The 16441-nt window shown below is 41.5% G+C and overlaps 1 protein-coding gene across 5 annotated transcripts in view; it reads left to right on the top strand.

Annotated features, from left to right (window-relative positions):
* Nucleotides 1–16441, top strand: part of WIPF1 (WAS/WASL interacting protein family member 1) — a 123306-nt gene that overhangs the window by 69020 nt on the left and 37845 nt on the right. Inside the window, exons 1-2 of one of the 5 annotated variants that reach the window (XM_009443790.5) lie at nt 15604–15715; nt 16034–16288. The exons of 2 other annotated variants lie outside the window; for them this stretch is intronic. The gene's annotated coding sequence lies outside the window, so the exon portion shown is untranslated. Of the gene's footprint in view, nt 1–15603; nt 15725–16033; nt 16289–16441 lie in introns of those variants that run through there. 2 more of the 5 variants (XM_063791310.1, XM_063791311.1) reach the window with 2 other exon arrangements.

Below are 16441 nucleotides of genomic sequence, written 5' to 3'. Positions count from 1 at the left end.
AAATGGAGACTCAAATGATTAGCACCTACTTTTTTCAAATATCAAATAGAGTAAATTATTTATTCTTTTTTGTTTAAAATTTTAAAAAATAACCCATAACTCAGCATTATAAAAGTCTTCATTCTTACATTGCATTGAATTATCCCTCTGTAAACAAAAGGAGCCACTTTACCAGCTGTGTTCCCACGTTTGCCTTCTTACTTATCAATCTTGCCCTCCCTGCCCAACCTACCCTTGTTTCCTCTTTTACCAAGTAGCACGAACTGGGGAGAAGTTCTGCTTACTTAATAATCGTAATAGTAGCTAATGTTGTTGAGTGTTTAGTATGTACCAGGCACTTCATCTCAAAGCATCTGCCTGTCTAATTTAGAAATATCAAATATCTCCTAAGTGCAGGATGAAGAACTGTGCAAAGTGAGGAACATCCTGTCACAGGTCTTCACTTGGGAAGAGCCAGGTGGAAAGGAGATCAGTTGTCCTTCTAGCCCAGGACAACTGGAAATTACAGCCCACCAAGTAGACTGCTAGAGTTGCTTTGAATGACCTGTGCTCAAAAGAGGTTTTTATCATCAAGTTTGCAATCATAAAAAAATTCTAAACTAGATTCTACCTTTTCTAAAATATTTGCATAATGGCTAATGAAAATGGTAAAAATGAGAGAAGCTTGAGTATTCGTTAGGTCAGCCTAAATTACACCTTGATTTCTGGGAACTTTGGTCCTGTGAACACTAAAATAAGGTGACTCAGGGTCACAACTGCTGCTTTCTGTACCTTAGACTTTAGAAGTTTACACATGTCTGCATGTGCATAACATAAACCAAGGCATTCCTGCTTTTGCCTTTGAGGCAGGAAGAGCTATGGTAAGATGTGCCTAGAGGTCCTACCCTCTCCTCCCAGCATGGGATAGAAACATTTCTTACAGTGGTAAAAATTCTCATAGACTGCACAAAATTAGCCACAGCTAATAAAATAAAGGTAGTCCTTGGTTTATGAACATTTGGTTTATAAACACACAGAAACGGTCACTGCCTTCCACCCAGTCAGTCTACGAATGGTTAGAATATTTTATTTTGTTTATGAAAAATCATGGAGCTTTTAGGTAACCTTTAGGTTCAAATAGGAGGAAATAAGGAAAAGACTAAATCCCTGTGATTTTTTTTTAAATCCAGATAACAAACCACTAATGGAGTAAGATATACTAATAATGGAGAAGACAATAAATAAATCTGTCAAATTGGCAAAGATTTTGAAACGTCATAATAGCACACGTTAAAAAGAAGAAATGAGTACTGATGGGAGTATGCAAGCTAAAACTTTGAGAAAATAATTTAATCGTATGTATCAAGATTCCTTAAAAAAAAAACTGTTCATGTCTTCTAGTGATTGTACTCTAAAAATTTATCCTAAGGAAATACTATAAAATGATTACAAAACATTCAGATGCAAGTATATTAATTATAATAGGATTTGTAATAATGAAATTGGATGCAATTTAAATGTCTAACAATAAAAAATATTTACATAGATAATAGAACATCCAGAAAATGAGATATGCAACTATTAAAATTGTGTTAAGAGAATAATATGGGGAAATGTGAAAAAGAAGGATATATACAGACGCACGTACACATCCAAAGTATGATCCCATTTTAAATACAAACAGAAAAAGAAAGAAAAACACTGGAAAGAAATTCTAAGATGATAACTGGTTTTCTCTGGGTATTAATGGGTGATTTTTAAAAATAGGTGGGGTATGGTGGCGCACTCCTATAATCCCAGTACTTTGGGAGGCCAAGGCAGGATGATTGCTTGAGGCCAAGAGTTTGAAGGTAGCCTAGGCAACATAGCAAGACTACGTCTCTACAAAAATAAAAAATTTGTAAAAATTAGCCAAGCGAGGCAGCATGCACCTGTAGTCCCAGCTACTCAGGAGGTGAGGTGGGAGGATTGCTTGAGCCTAGGAGTTTGAAGCTGCAGCGAGTTGATCATGCCACTGCACTCTGGCCTGGGTGATAGAGCAGGAATCTGTCTCAAAAAAAGTAGTTATTTAAGTGAAGGAATCAAACTCTGAAAAGTGGGAGAAACTTAACAAATTTAACCCTAGACAGTGTGTGACTGTACTATGTGGTGTCTTCCTCCAACTAAATGTCTTCTCTGATCTCAAAGAAATTCAACATCATATGGGTTAACATGGGTTAACACCTCTCTTCTCTTTTAAATAAAAGACAACTTGATTTCCTCCTGATGCCGCAATGAGATCATCTTATCCCAGGAAAGGGAATTACAATTTAGGGTAAGAAATATTTGGGGGACAGGAGCCCCTTTGTGTCCTGCATGAGACCAAGGGAAAGTTTGGAGGTGGCCTGAAGGTGGGGGCAGAGGCAGAAGCTGAGGCTGGGGAGCCCCAGAGAGGGACGACCCTTCCTCCTCCTCCTCCTGATACCACCTTAAAGTCCTTTCCTTTGAGGACTCAGAACTGAAGTTTTAGTTTAGTGACATTATGAACTAAATATACTTTTGTGGGCTGGCCTAGCAATATACCATCAAGTTTTTTTGTTTTTGTTTTATGGAAATGGTCCTTGGATTGAAACGACTAACCCCCAAAGGACTTTGGAGCCCTTTCCATTTGCATCCTAGTTTGCCTGGATTAGTGCTGCTCTGACAGTGATCTTGGTGAGGCTGCTCTTCATAATATAATATGAGCTGGGCCTAAATGAACACCTGCACAGCATAAAACAGAGGGTAAATTTCCTTCCACACATCATCAACGCAGATAGGAGTGTAAGCTCCATGACGGTGGACAATTTTGTCTGTTTAATCTTTGTAGTATCCCCTAAAGCAACCTTGGAACATGAAGATACTGAGTATTTGTTGAATGGCTGCTGTGCATGGAGCCCTAGCACAGCTGCTCACTAGTTAACAGTGGCATTAGAGACACACAAAGATTATAAAACACTTCTATTTCTAGAAAGTCATCTACAGTTTTGTGCATTTTTCTTTTGGCTGGAGAAGAGGGCCGGGAGGTTGAGTGTGGGGCCAGATCTAGGGGGAAAAGGTCAGTGACTGCAGGGACCTAGAGGTTGGAGAAGCTCATCTGGAAGGAGGAAGTGCTGGTGACAGAGAGGAGCCGTGGTCAGGAGCTGGGTGAGCTGTTGACCAAGGTGGAGGTTATGTCGGGCTATTCTGACACGTTGACCTTAGCCACAGTTCCCAGACCACTACTTAACTTGCCTTGCCAAGACACAACTGCCATCCAAAGCCAGGAGTAGCACCCAGCATGAGTTTTGTTTAATCATTGTTTCATTTTATTTTTGTGTGTTTTTTGTTTTTATTTAATGATGGTGGGGGTGAGGCAGGGAGAGACCATTTATATTTTTTTTCTACTTTGTCCATTTATCTTCCTGAGGGTGTCCTACAAAACATAAACCACATGTGGTTTTTATACCCCAAATTTTTGTGGTTTGTTATTCCCAAACTAGTCAATATTTAAATGTAGTCATGGAGCTGCTTTTTACATAAGCCACCAACTGATCATTTTGTTGGAATGGATCTGAAACAGAATGAAATGGTCCAAGTCTTTGGATTAAGCAGCTTCCGTGTTGTGGGGGAAAAGAGTCAACACGGAGCAGAAAGAAAATAAAACCCACACAAAATGGTGGGGAACTGGTCACTTTCTGATCACACATTTTCTGATCCTACCACCACCCCTGCATACGTATTTGGAGTTAAAGGAACAACATATGTGCACATGCTCCAGCAGGAAGCATTTTCCTTTGTCTTTCCTGTGGCCTGATAGGGTATTGACCCCATCGAGGCAACCCGAAAGTGTTTTTCCAACAATCTGTTTCCCCGGTCAGTCATTTGAAGAATCCAGAGAAGCTGAATGACAGGAGGGAAGTTCTTGGAGGGAATCTGGGGTCATTCGAGTAGAACAAATTCTGTTCTGGCCAAGCCACTGAGAAAAGCAGGATCTGCTGAGAAATAGGAGAAAGAATCACCCACGCCTCTGTGATATGTTTGGTAACAAAATGTGAAGCTCCTTCACAGGATCAGAGGTGAGTAGCTGTGGTGGTCTCCACTGCCCAGGCTGGATGAGCAGAATCGTCTGATTGGCCTTTCATGACTTTAAACGGAGCTCAGGCACATGTAGACATCCCAGGACCACCAGAAGCAGTGGCTCCCAGCCCCAACTGACCCCGTGCCCACTTGTAATAACAGTATTTTCTAATGCCCTCTTCACAATCTTCAGTGAACCTTCACAAATAAAATAATCTGACTTCACACACAATTTCCCTCCAAATCAATGTAGTCTTAATTTAAAAGAGAAATGAAAGTAATTTATTATAAAATAACTTCAGTTTGTAAGTGATCAGGTACAACTCATCAGAAAACAAAAGTACATGGTCAGGTGTTTGCGTGTATGCGTAGGATCACGGTGGGTGTGACAGCTGCCATTGCAGGCTCTCTTGAGTTAAAGACTTCAGTAACACCATTGACATTGTCCTTGGGCTCATGATTTTCCAAAGGGGCAACTAACTCTTGGTAAATATCTGAACAAAACAAAGTATTTCATTTGTATGACATTTGCATTACCGGAAAATACAGGGAATGAATACAACAGTGCAATAACTATTTTGAGTTTATATATAAATTGGAGTTAAGGTCTAGGCTCAGATAACTAGAAATAGTTTTTTCAACCACATCAATATGTAACAGGACCTTTGAAGGTCCTGTGGGACAATTCTTTACTGAGTGAGACAGTGTGGTACATTGCAGATCATCTGAATCCCAGGAAGGCCCCCCATTCTTATGGCACTCACAAATACCCACCATTTCCTGTCCACCTGCAGAGTAGTTGGGTCTGCCTCTCCCAGGCAGCAGCACTAGCCAGGCCTGGCTTATATGCAGTCAGAGGGCCCCTAGGGGAGTCTTAGGTCACTGAGCCCTTCCCACAGTGTTCAGATGGGTGGTGTCAGGCCCAGAGGTGCAGAGCTATTTACCCTTGTTCCTGAGAATCCAAGGGAGGGGCCTTTAGTGTCCATATAGTTCTGTCCTCCAGCAGGTGATACTGAGTAGCCATTTAGCTACAGAGAAGTCTGAATAAGGAACAATATGGCTACTTTTACCAGCCCAGAAGTAATTGTAAAGGCCCATTCTGGCCTTTATACCTAATGATTAGCAACCATAGGGAACACACAGCTATCTTCATGCCAGCAGCTTCTCTCAGTGTGTGTGCACAAGTATGTACCTGGCAGGATGTGAAAATGGGGCTTTCCACCAGTTTCTCCCTTGGGTTGCAAGAAGCCTCTTTCTATCATTCACATGGGTTTTCCCCTGGGGGCCACTTATATTGGATGCTGGTAACTGGGAAATGTTTGCATTTTAATTAAATTACCTAAGACAAGATAGTGCTTAGAAAAAAAAAAGAAAAAAACATGAATGGTCTTTCCACATGTGAAATCATTTTCTCTTCAAAGAAATAAGGCAAGTGATGTTCCAACCTCAGCACTTGTATTTGTTTGCTTTTTGTTTCTTGGTTTTCGCTGAGCACAAAACTGCCAAACTCAGCATGGAGAGGTGAACTTCCACGCTGTGTCCTCAGCATCTAGGGTACTGGCATCAGGCACACAGGGGCATAGAATGCAGATTTGTTGGATATGAGTACGTGAAGCCGTTATGGGACTGTCCTTTCTAGATAGTCCTGGGCCTCTTTTTTCTCATCCTAGTTTGGTTCCCCTGCCTCTTTTCCAAGTCAGTCATCTCACTATTTTCTAACTCATTCTCTCCCTGACACTGGCAAACAGCCCTGTGTGAGAAAGAGTTGTTAAATCTGTTGGCAGGGCCCCCATATTGTCTTTTTAAATGGCTGTCTTGTGTCAACCTGTTGGGAGAAGCAAGAGCCTCCCCAGGTCTTTTTGGAGGAGCAAATCTAACAATTTCCACTTTATCCTGGCACCTTCTTGCCTAGAGCCAAACGTGGAGCAGCATAATCACAACCCCAGGTTAAGTGAAAGTTAGAACTAAACTTAGAGCTGGAAGCTTGTAAAATTCACTTACAAATATTTTCAAGCACCTGCATTATGCCAGATACTGTTCTAAGTTGTTGGGGCAGCAGCAGTGACCAAGACAAACTCTGCCCTCATGGAGCTGCCTCTCTGGTGGGAAGAGCAGATCAGGCACAAATACTGCAGAACATGAGTGGAGTGAGGGGAGCAGCCAAGAGAACAGTGTCCTCAGAAGAGGGGACAGCAAGCACAAAATCCCTAAGGCAAAGAGATGGGGGGAGAAGGTAGGGAAAGAGGTCAAGGAAGGAGAGGGGAAGTGGGGGAGTGTCAAATCCTCGAGGACCTTGCTAGTCATGGCAAGGACTTTAGGTTTTACTTGGTATAAAATGGAAAGCCACTGAAGTGTTTGAGTCCGTGAATGCTGTAGTTTGTATGTGTCCCTTGAAGTTCATTTGTCAGAAACTTAATTCTGAATGCAACCATGTTCAGAGGTGGGACTTCTTTATTTTATTTTATTTTTTTTGAGACGGAGTCCTGCTCTGTTGCCCAGGTTGGAGTGCAGTGGTGCGATCTCGGCTCACTGCAACCTCCGCCTCCTGGGTTCACTCCATTCTCCTACCTCAGCCTCCCGAGTAGCTGGGATTACAGGTGCCCGCCACTATGCCCAGCTAATTTTTTGTATTTTTAATAGAGACGGGGTTTCACCGTGTTAGCCAGGATGGTCTCGATCTCCTGCCCTCGTGATCCGCCTGCCTCAGCCTCCCAAAGGAGAGATGGAACCTTTAAGAGATGATTAGGTCCTGAGTGCTCTGCCCTTATAAATGAATTAATGTCCTTATCATGGGAATAGGTTAGTTATCGCAAGAGTGGGTTCTTGATAAAAGGATGAGTTCTGTTTCCTTCCTTCCCTGCCTCTCATTGTGCATGCTCTGTTGCCTTCAGCCATGGTAATGACACGGCAAGAAGGCCCTCACCAGATGTGGCCCCTCGACCTTGGACTTCTCAGCATCCAGAACCGTATCTGGCCTTTTCATAAATTACTCAGTCGCCAGTATTCTGTTACAGCAGCACAAAACAGACCAAGGCAATGTGTTTTTTCTGAGCCCTTAATTTAAAACTTCTATACTGCAGTATCTCTTCACATGTGGTACTAGAAGTGTTAGCACTAAGACCTCGGGAAAGAGAAGCCAATTTAGCTCTTCTACTGGCCACAAATCCAACAATACCTAGTCAATTCCTTGTTTTAAGAGATGGCTTCAAGCAGAATAAACTCTTCCTAAGAATTTATAACTATAAAGCGCAGAGTTGGCTCTAGGTGGACCAAGACTTTTCCGGGACTGACATTGATTGAACATCTGTTAAGTGTCATTCAGGCATCCTGCCAGCATAAAAGATGAGTAAGATGGGGCCTGCGCGTCAGGCCCTCACTGTCTAGAGTTGTGTTGCCCAGTGTGGTAGTGGCTCTGGAGCACTTGAAGTGCTGCCAGTAGTAAAGTAAACACCAGTTTCTGAAGACTTCTTGTGAAAAAAAGAGTATAAAATACCTAATTCATAGTTCTTTTCAAATGTTTAGTACATGTTATAATGATACTATTTGGGGGGATTTTCATTGGTTTTTTTGATACTATTTTTGAAGTAGTGTGTTAAAAGAAAATATTACAATCTCACCTATTTATTTTTACTATTTCTAACATAGCTCGTAGAAAATATAGAATTGCACACGTAACTCAAATTATATTTCTACTGAACAGTGCTGATCTAGAAAAAAGGGTCTGTACTTTTGTTGGTTGGACTCTTATTTTTACTTTTTTATTGCCACTAATAATGGGTGTTCAGATTTTGAGAGTTTACTCCTTTTCTGGGAAGAACCACTTGTTCTTTGACCATTGTAGGGGAGCCCTCATTCTATCCAGTTTCTCCAAGAGCAAAAGAAATTATTTTGAGAAGTAAAAGGTAACTTCTGTAACTCTGTAAGTTACCTCTACAAGTCTGAGCATTTTTACACTAGATTAAGCAAACCTCTTTAACAGCCTCTAGTGGATAAGGAAGGGAATGAGCCACAAGTCTTTTTTTTTAATGCTTTTTGTTATGGAAACATTTTAAATATATATGAAAAGTAGACAGAACTGTGTAACAAACTGCTGTGTACTCCTCACCCAGCTTCAAGAATGGCTATTTCATGATCAATTTTGTTTCATTTGTACCCCTACCCACTTTCCCTCCTTTTCTATATTACTTTGGAAACAAGCCCAGGCATCATATTTCATCCACAAATATTTCAGTATGTATCTCTAAAAGTTAGGGATTCTTTGTAAAATACAATATAACCACAGTAACATTATCACACCTAACAATTATCAATATCTTAATATTATTAAATATCTGAACAATATCCAAATTTCCAATTGCCTCATTTTTGTTTTTTAGTTTATTTGACTGAGGATCCAAGTAACATCTACACGTTGCCTTTTGTTTGTTTGTTTGTTTGACACAGAGTCTTGCTCTGTCGCCCAGGCTGGAATGCAGTGGCGTAATCTCGGCTCACTGTAACCTCCGCCTTCCGGGTTCAAGCAATTCTCCTGCCTTAGCCTCCTGAGTAGCTGGGATTACAGGTGCGCACCACCCCACCACGCCCAGCTAATTTTTGTATTTTTGGTAGAGACAGGGTTTCACCATGTTGGTCAGATTGGTCTCGAACTCCTGACATTGTGATCCGCCCGCCTCTGCCTCCCAAAGTGCTGGGATTACAGGCGCGAGCCCCTGCGCTGGCCCACATGTTGCTTTTGATTGCTGTACCTCTTGAGTCTCAGGCTCCCCTCGCTCTTACTGCATTGGCTTCATGCTCAGTCTCCACGTCTATAATGTGGGTATAATACTGCCATTCCAGCCCCACACCTCTAATGTGGATAACATACTACCAATTCAGCCCCACACACCTTAGAATAAGTCTCACTACATCTCCTTGGTTCAAAAGTAGTCTCTGAACCAGTCACTGCAGCCAGGGAACCCAAGGCTTTAATTAGCCAGGGCTGGTCACTTTCCATTCCTGGAGTCAGAGTAGAGTTACTCCAGATCTGGATCATAATCCCAAAAGACACAGTCCAGAACACCATAATCCCGAATGTTGAAATTCCCAAAGATGAAAATCCCTAAAGTATAAATCTCTAAAGTCTAAAATCCCGAACATCTAAAATCCCCAAAATCACAATCACAGAATAGCTGCATCATGTTAGGCCAGCTCTTCGGACTATCTCCATGCAATTGCCCATAATCTATCCCCATAATACCCTTTTCATATGTTGAATTTTCTTTTTAGTTCTGTTTCTTATTTTAGTTTTTTTTCCACTATTTTAAAGTTTCAGCATGATTTTTTATAATTCACTATGCCATCTATTTCATCTTTTCATCATTTCCAATACTGGACATATACATTGTGAAGAGACTTTTGGAAAATTCTAATTCATTAAATGCCTTTTTTGCAAATTTAACTCCATAAAAATGCATCAGCACAGCATTGACTTTGTGTGTAAGCATTGCGCATATACATAAAAATGTTGAAACATCCTCAATAAATGAAGAGATGGCCTTTTATACAAATCTGCGTTTGTGAAGAAAATTTCTTGAGATCTCAGCTCTTTGGGCAACTGCCTATGTGGTAACTGCATGTCACAGTTTTTTATTGATCTCATCAAAAGATTCTTTGTCACAGTATTTCAGATGACCAAATTTATAAAGCTGGGCACAAACAATACCAACTGTAGTGATATGCATTTGTACACTTCTCTTCTTGCCCTATTTCTTTATGAATACAGATGTCTGCTTATAACTTCTATACCTGTGCTACTGTCGTTAGAATACCTGAGTGTTTATGCTTGCAAAAATATTTGTGTTATTATTGTCTATTTTATTGTGTAAAATGGCCTATGAAGTGTTCTGTCATGTTTTTATATGTGTCTTAAATAAATCCTCCTTTAAAATGTAAATAAATATCTTTCAAATAATTCTCTATTATTTCTTCCAGAATTATATTTTCAGGATTTTGATCTTTTGGGATTTCAATATTCAGGATTCTGGTGTTTGGAATTGTGTCTCTCAGGATTATGATCGGGTCCCTCCCCACTCTATCTAATGTTAGCATGCTGTAGAGAATTTGGGTTTTCCAACCTGCAAGTCTCCAAATTATTTGACTCTCACCCATCTTGGTTGCAGATCACAGCCAAAAAAAGGCCTCTCTTAACAAAGCCGTATTTTTTCCCTCTGTGCCTCTAGTCAGTTTTGAGCCTACATTTATCTCTTTCCTGTGGATCTTACTAAAAGACACAAGAAATAGCCAACACACTGCACCATTCTAAATGCTTTTCTAGTGAATCCATTAATGGTGTACCTTGAGTAGGCTCCTGTCTCAGACCAAGGAGTCAATAGGTGGCAGCATAACTAGCTATTTTGTTGTCACTTAACAAGGACTGCCAATTTTCCAGTCCAGGCCAGCCTGCGCTAGCCTTCCCCAACCTCAAATCAGCCAGTTGCACATTTTAGGCTTAGTCACATTCAACACTCACTTCTAGTACCAACTCCTTTATCACTTAAGAGTCTTTGTATTGCTAATGATAGAAAACGTGACCATACCAGCTTAAATAAAATAGAGAATTTATTTGCATAAATTAAAGGTCTAGAAAAAGGCCATCTTCAGTTATAGATAGATTCAGGGCTCAACCAACAACACCAGCACTTGGTTTTTCTCCATCTTCCAATTCCCATTTTGTTGGTCTTGGTTTTAGACCCCATGTGGTCAAAGGATGAGTGCAGCAGGCCCATCCCCTACATCCTCAACAGATCTGGTTCCAGCCTCATCCCTCAGGGATAGAGCTCGCCTCAGCCTACAAGTTTCCTTGATTCTGATGATCACAAGCCATCACCAGAAGTCTCTAGGGCCAAATGAATGCAAGGCTCTGATTAGCCAGCCTTGAATCACATGCTTTCCCTCTGTCTGGAATGGGAGTGAATGCCTCTGGATGCACATGGTTTGAGAGTGAGCACGGGATGATTCTCCATACAAACAAATGGACGTGATTATAAGTAGGGGGAATGGTTGCTGAGCTGCCAAAACACAACAGAATACACTGCAGACTTTTCCCCAAGTAAGATTATATCAATTTATATTAACAGGGTGCAGAATACTACAAGGTTTGTTTTTAATTTATCTATGTTTCTGAGATTATTTTTAAATGATCAACCCTGTATGTAGCTGTACTGATAATTATGTGGTGGAGAGGATTATTCCTTTGTTTCTGCTCTTTTAAATCAAATAATTCCCATATTTTAACATTTTGAAAATAGATTCTTACAACTAATGCATATCTTTAATCTGGTAGTGTTTCTTTTTCACCCTAAAAATCTATAAGGGGTCATTCTGCAGTATAAGAAGGAATAATGTAAGTTTTAGAACTGCGGGATGCAGTATTATAAAACACCTTTCCACTACTGGGGAAATACTGCACCATAACAGGTAGTCATGGAAACACAACTTGAAAAACCAGAATTATTTAAAACTTATGTTGCCATATTTTACACATGCCACTGTTGCACTGATTCAGTCCATGTTGACTGGGGGCCACGGCAGGAGGCTGTGATTCTTCAGCACTTTTTCTACACTGGCTAGACCTACATTATTGTTTTATAATCTTCTGCCTGCTCTTGGTTTTTTATTTCTATAGATTAATATGGAGGATTCTTTATGTGATTGGTCTGCGAGCCTATTGGTTATTGTTTTACTCTGTCATTAAGCTCAGACTGATGCATATTAAATGGGAAAGAGATACGCATTTAAAATTCTCTTTAAGTCCAGAATTGTGATTGTCTTTATTCATCCAGGCTTTCAATCCACTTATCTCAGGCCTTTGGTTATAGTATAACAACCTCTCCCATCCGCATCACAGCCTTTCTCTCCACCCTCTTTCTTCTGCCTCTTCTTGTACTTACAGAAAGGAGGTAGGTGGTATCACCCGAACTGAAATGAGGCTAAAGACATTAATGGCGCTGGACAGTGGAGTGGAGCCCAGGCTTTGGCCACTGCTCTGCTGCTGCCAGCTGTGTGACATGAGCAGGATGCCTAACTTCTCTGGACCCCTGTTTCTTCCTCTGTAAGTGGTGATGTAGACTTTGATCTCTGCAAGTCTCCTGCAGCCTTAAAGTTCTTTTCTTTTTAAAGAACGTGGCTGCTGGAAAAGCTGACACTGAGCTGAGAACTCCGCTTCACTGAGGAAGGCCAGACAGCACTGTTACATCCAGCACCTGTGGGTCATCCACTGCAGAGGTGGCTTCCAAAGCCTCTGAGGTCAGCAGTGTGGTTGTAGCTCTCCTCTACCCACCACATGATCTCTCCCCATCTCCAGCTTTTCTTGCCTTATTTTCTTTATCTTTTTATTTCCTCCCCTTCCTTTCTGATTGTTCTATTTGTTTTCAATTTTCTTAATCCATTTTTCTCTTCACATTGCCCAATGGTGTAAGCCACCTGCACTGCATAAGACTCTGCCTGCACTGCCAGGCCCACTGATGGGCCAAGGGTTTTACCTGCTGACCTTTTCTCTGGAAAATTTCCCTTTAACAGCTTCTCCCAAGAAGGCTTAAGTCTAGTCTTGGCATTTGTTATTTACCATTTCAGGGGGAACAGTCTTAAGCTTTTAAAGGAACATTATGCTGGGCAGCGTGGTGGTTCACGCCTATAATCCCAGCACTTTGGGAGGCTGAGGTGGACAGATCACTTGAGGCCAGGAGTTGGAGACCAGCCTGGCCAACATGGCGAAACCCCGTCTCTACTAAAAATACAAAAAAAAATTAGCCAGGCGTGGTGGTGCACGACTGTAGTCCCAGCTAGGGAGGCCAAGACATGAGAATCGCTTGAACCTGGGAAGTGAAGATTGCAATGAACCAAGGTCATGCCACTGCACTCCAGCCTGGGTGACAGAGTAAGACTCTGTCTCAAAAAAAAAAAAAAAAAAGGAACATTATGCTGTAGTAGAATTCGTAAGAAACATTGATTTTCTTTTTCATTCAACAAACACTATTTTCAAACACCTGCATTAGATGCTGAAGCAACAGCAGAAACAAGATGGACAAGGTCCCTGCTCTCATAGAGCTTGAATTCTAGTGGAGAGAAACATACAAGTAAATAAACAGATAAATAAGACAGTGTCAAGCGGTGATGCATGCTATGCATAAAAGAAAACAGCAGAAATGGGTCATGAGGGAGAGCATTTTTGCTGACATTTGAAGAATAAAAAGGAACAAAAAGATGAGTGTACCAGGCGAGAGTACCAGGCTTGCAAGTAAAAGGCCCGAAGATGCAAATGAGCTTGGTGCATTTAAGGAACAGAAAGATTTGGAAGGTAAATTAGCAAGGCAGAATATTACTTGAGATGAAGGCAGAGAGTTAAGGAGGGGCCAGATCTCGTGGGTCCCTGTGGACCTAAGAGTTTGGACTTTTTAAGTGAAATGAGAAGCCATTGGAGGGTTTTAAGCAGGGGAGGAACATTATCTAATTTATGTCCTAACATGCATAGTAGACACCTGATAAATGTGTCCAAAGTTGACTGTAGGAATAGACTCAAACTACACAACTACTCCCTTGCATGTCTTGGGGACTGCAGCCTTCTAGGTGACATACTCCCTTCTAAGTGAGCTTTTCCTAAGGTAGGGGTCTCCAACCAGTCTATGGCCCCTTAGGAACCAGGCCACACAGCAGGAAGTGAGCAGCTGGTGAGCAAGTGTTCCCTCCTGAGCTCTGCCTCCTATCAGATCAGCTGCGCATTAGATTCTCAGAGGAGCAAGAATCCTAAAGTGAACTGTGCATGCGAGCTCCTTACGAGAATCTAATGCCTGATGATCTGAGTTGGAGCAGTTTCATCCTGAAACCATCCCCACCCCCTGCCCCCACTCCGTGGAAAAATTATCTTCCACAAAACCAGTCCCTGGTGCCAAAAAGGTTAGGGACCACTCCCCTAAGGGATGGAAATAGCCATGAATGGTATGTGTACTGAGAGAGAGAGAGAGAGAGAGAGATAGCTAGAGAGAGAGAGAGAGAGTGTGTGTGTGTGTGTGTGTGTGTGTGTTTGGGGTGTCTTACTTAGAGAACTTCAAAATAATTCTGAAAATACATAGAGAAATTGTCATATCGCCCATGTTCTCTTTTTAGACCCAACTATAATTAGACTTCCCCAAAGATTCACTCAGGCATTTACTTAATAGTTGATCAAGTTTTCTGTTTTCCTGAGGGTTTGTATCGCGGGAAGTGGCTGATAGCTGCAGGCCTCCACCTCTGTCCAGCCCCATGCCTGCAGGTATTTATTTGTGTACTAAGTCACGGGTGGACACCAGGCCAGAGTTAGACAAGAGGCGGTCCCTGCCTTCAAGGGGCTCCAGGCAAAGCAGAGGACTCTCAGTCACTTATTCTTGGGTACTCCACTCCAGGAACTGTGCCCATGGCCTGGCATCATGAATCTGCTCATGCAATTAGACTCCTATCCCAGGGAATTTTGAGTTTAAAAGATCCTTAGACATCATCTGTCCCAGTACTCCCCAGTAGGAGCACTTCTGGTATTTTGGGTGGGACTGTCATAAGCACCATAGGAAATTTCCCATTCCTGGCCCCACCCACTGAATGCTACAGGCCCCTGCCCCCACCATTCCCACTCACTGCTCACCACCCCCAACAGCTACCTGAGCTGAAAATTACTCATCTAGCCCAGTTCCATCACTTTACAGGTAAGGCAGTGTTAGACAACATACGTTCTTTTCATGCCTCTGGCCTCTGATCCTAGCAGAATCAGGACCCAACATTCAGATTTTACAATGAAGCTAGTTTCTGAAATATGCCTCTCTTTTAAATTCTTCGACTGTTACTGTTTTCTCAGAGTTATATGCTATGTGTTGCATATGTAAGTCTGAACCTTTAAGATGGGTTAAGAAAAAATTATGAGCATTTTCAGATCGTTCTATACATAACTCAAGGTTTTGATAAAATGTTTTCTACATGTATTCCATTGCCATCCACCTCTTGAGTTCTTTAATAATGAGAAATCTGACTTTCTTCCTTCCGCCCTCTTTATCTCTATGCTTTTGTCAAGCATCTTCTAGGAGAGTTACTGTTATCCCATTAAATGTGGGGGACAGAAACATTTGGCATAGAAAGCTATGGATCTGCAGCTGACTTAAGCTGTATATTATTACCCTGACTTGGGCACCAAAATCACGTTTCAAAACTCATTTGCTGCCAAGTATGGTAGCTCAAGCCTGTAATCCCAGCAATCTGGGAAGCTAAGATGGAAGGATCACTTTGAAGCTAGGAGTGCAAGACCAGGCTGGGCAACAAAGCAAGATCCCATCTCTACCAAATATAAAAATAAAATAAATTAGCCAGGTGCAGTGGCATATGCCTGTAGTCTCAGCTACTCAGGAGGCTGAGGCTGGAGGATTGCTTGAACCCAGGAGGTCAGGGCCACAGGGAGCTATGATTACGCCACTGCACTCCAGCCTAAGTGACAGCAAGACTGTCTCTAAAAAAAAAAAGAAATAAATAAAACAAAACCAAAAAAAGAACCTCATTTGCCTTCATACACCTGACCTGCTCTCTTTACCTGCATTTGTAACTTTCTCCCCACACACTTGAATGCCCTGTAAATGAGAAGAAGCCCTTAGCCTAATGAAGCGATAAGGTAAGGTAGGTAAGAGCTTTTCTTTCTTGAGTGACTCTTTTCCCTATTACTCAATGGAATAGTCAGTATTTACAGTGATACTTTCAAATATAATTTTCCTAAAGGAATCTCAAGTTCCATGAACAGTTATTTTTGTGGGAATATCTAGAATAAAGTTGGACTCTTCACTGAGTAGAGGTGCTCATCTCCTCTTGTCACTGTACCAAATAGCTGTGTATTACACCTTGTGGGGAGGAGAAACATTTAATTTTTTTTTAATTTAGGTTTTTTTTCTTGCTTGCTTCTTAAGCAAAACCAATCTAGTTTCTTTTTCTGCAGCAAAGGAGGAAGGAACAAACAACAAATTAATCAGACAGGAAGCGAATAACCACAGAAGGACGTCTGCCTCTGACTCAGTATGTCACATTTAACAAGAGGCCAGAGCTTGTCCAAAATGGCTGTCCAAAAACGACCCCACACTTGCGTTAGAAGATGATACCTTTTTCAGGGACAGTTTTCTCTCTTGGCTCCTGTCCCGCTGGCCCTCTGTCTGCCTGTGTCCCTGACCATGGCTCCCTGCAGTACCCTTTAACGGTAAGAAAAATTATATTCAAACTAAGTTTATTTCATTTATCAGCTACAGGGAAGAACTAAATGGCTTTTAATGGACCATAGTATGTCGAGATAAAGTTGTTTAATTTTTCTGTAGAGCACCATGTGAGCTATTCCTGTTGCCCAGAATGCTAG

Source organism: Pan troglodytes, chromosome 13 (genome assembly GCF_028858775.2).
Source record: "Pan troglodytes isolate AG18354 chromosome 13, NHGRI_mPanTro3-v2.0_pri, whole genome shotgun sequence".
Lineage (NCBI taxonomy): Eukaryota > Metazoa > Chordata > Mammalia > Primates > Hominidae > Pan > Pan troglodytes.
Note: the sequence above shows the minus strand (reverse complement) of the source record. Positions and strands in the feature narration are given on the sequence as shown.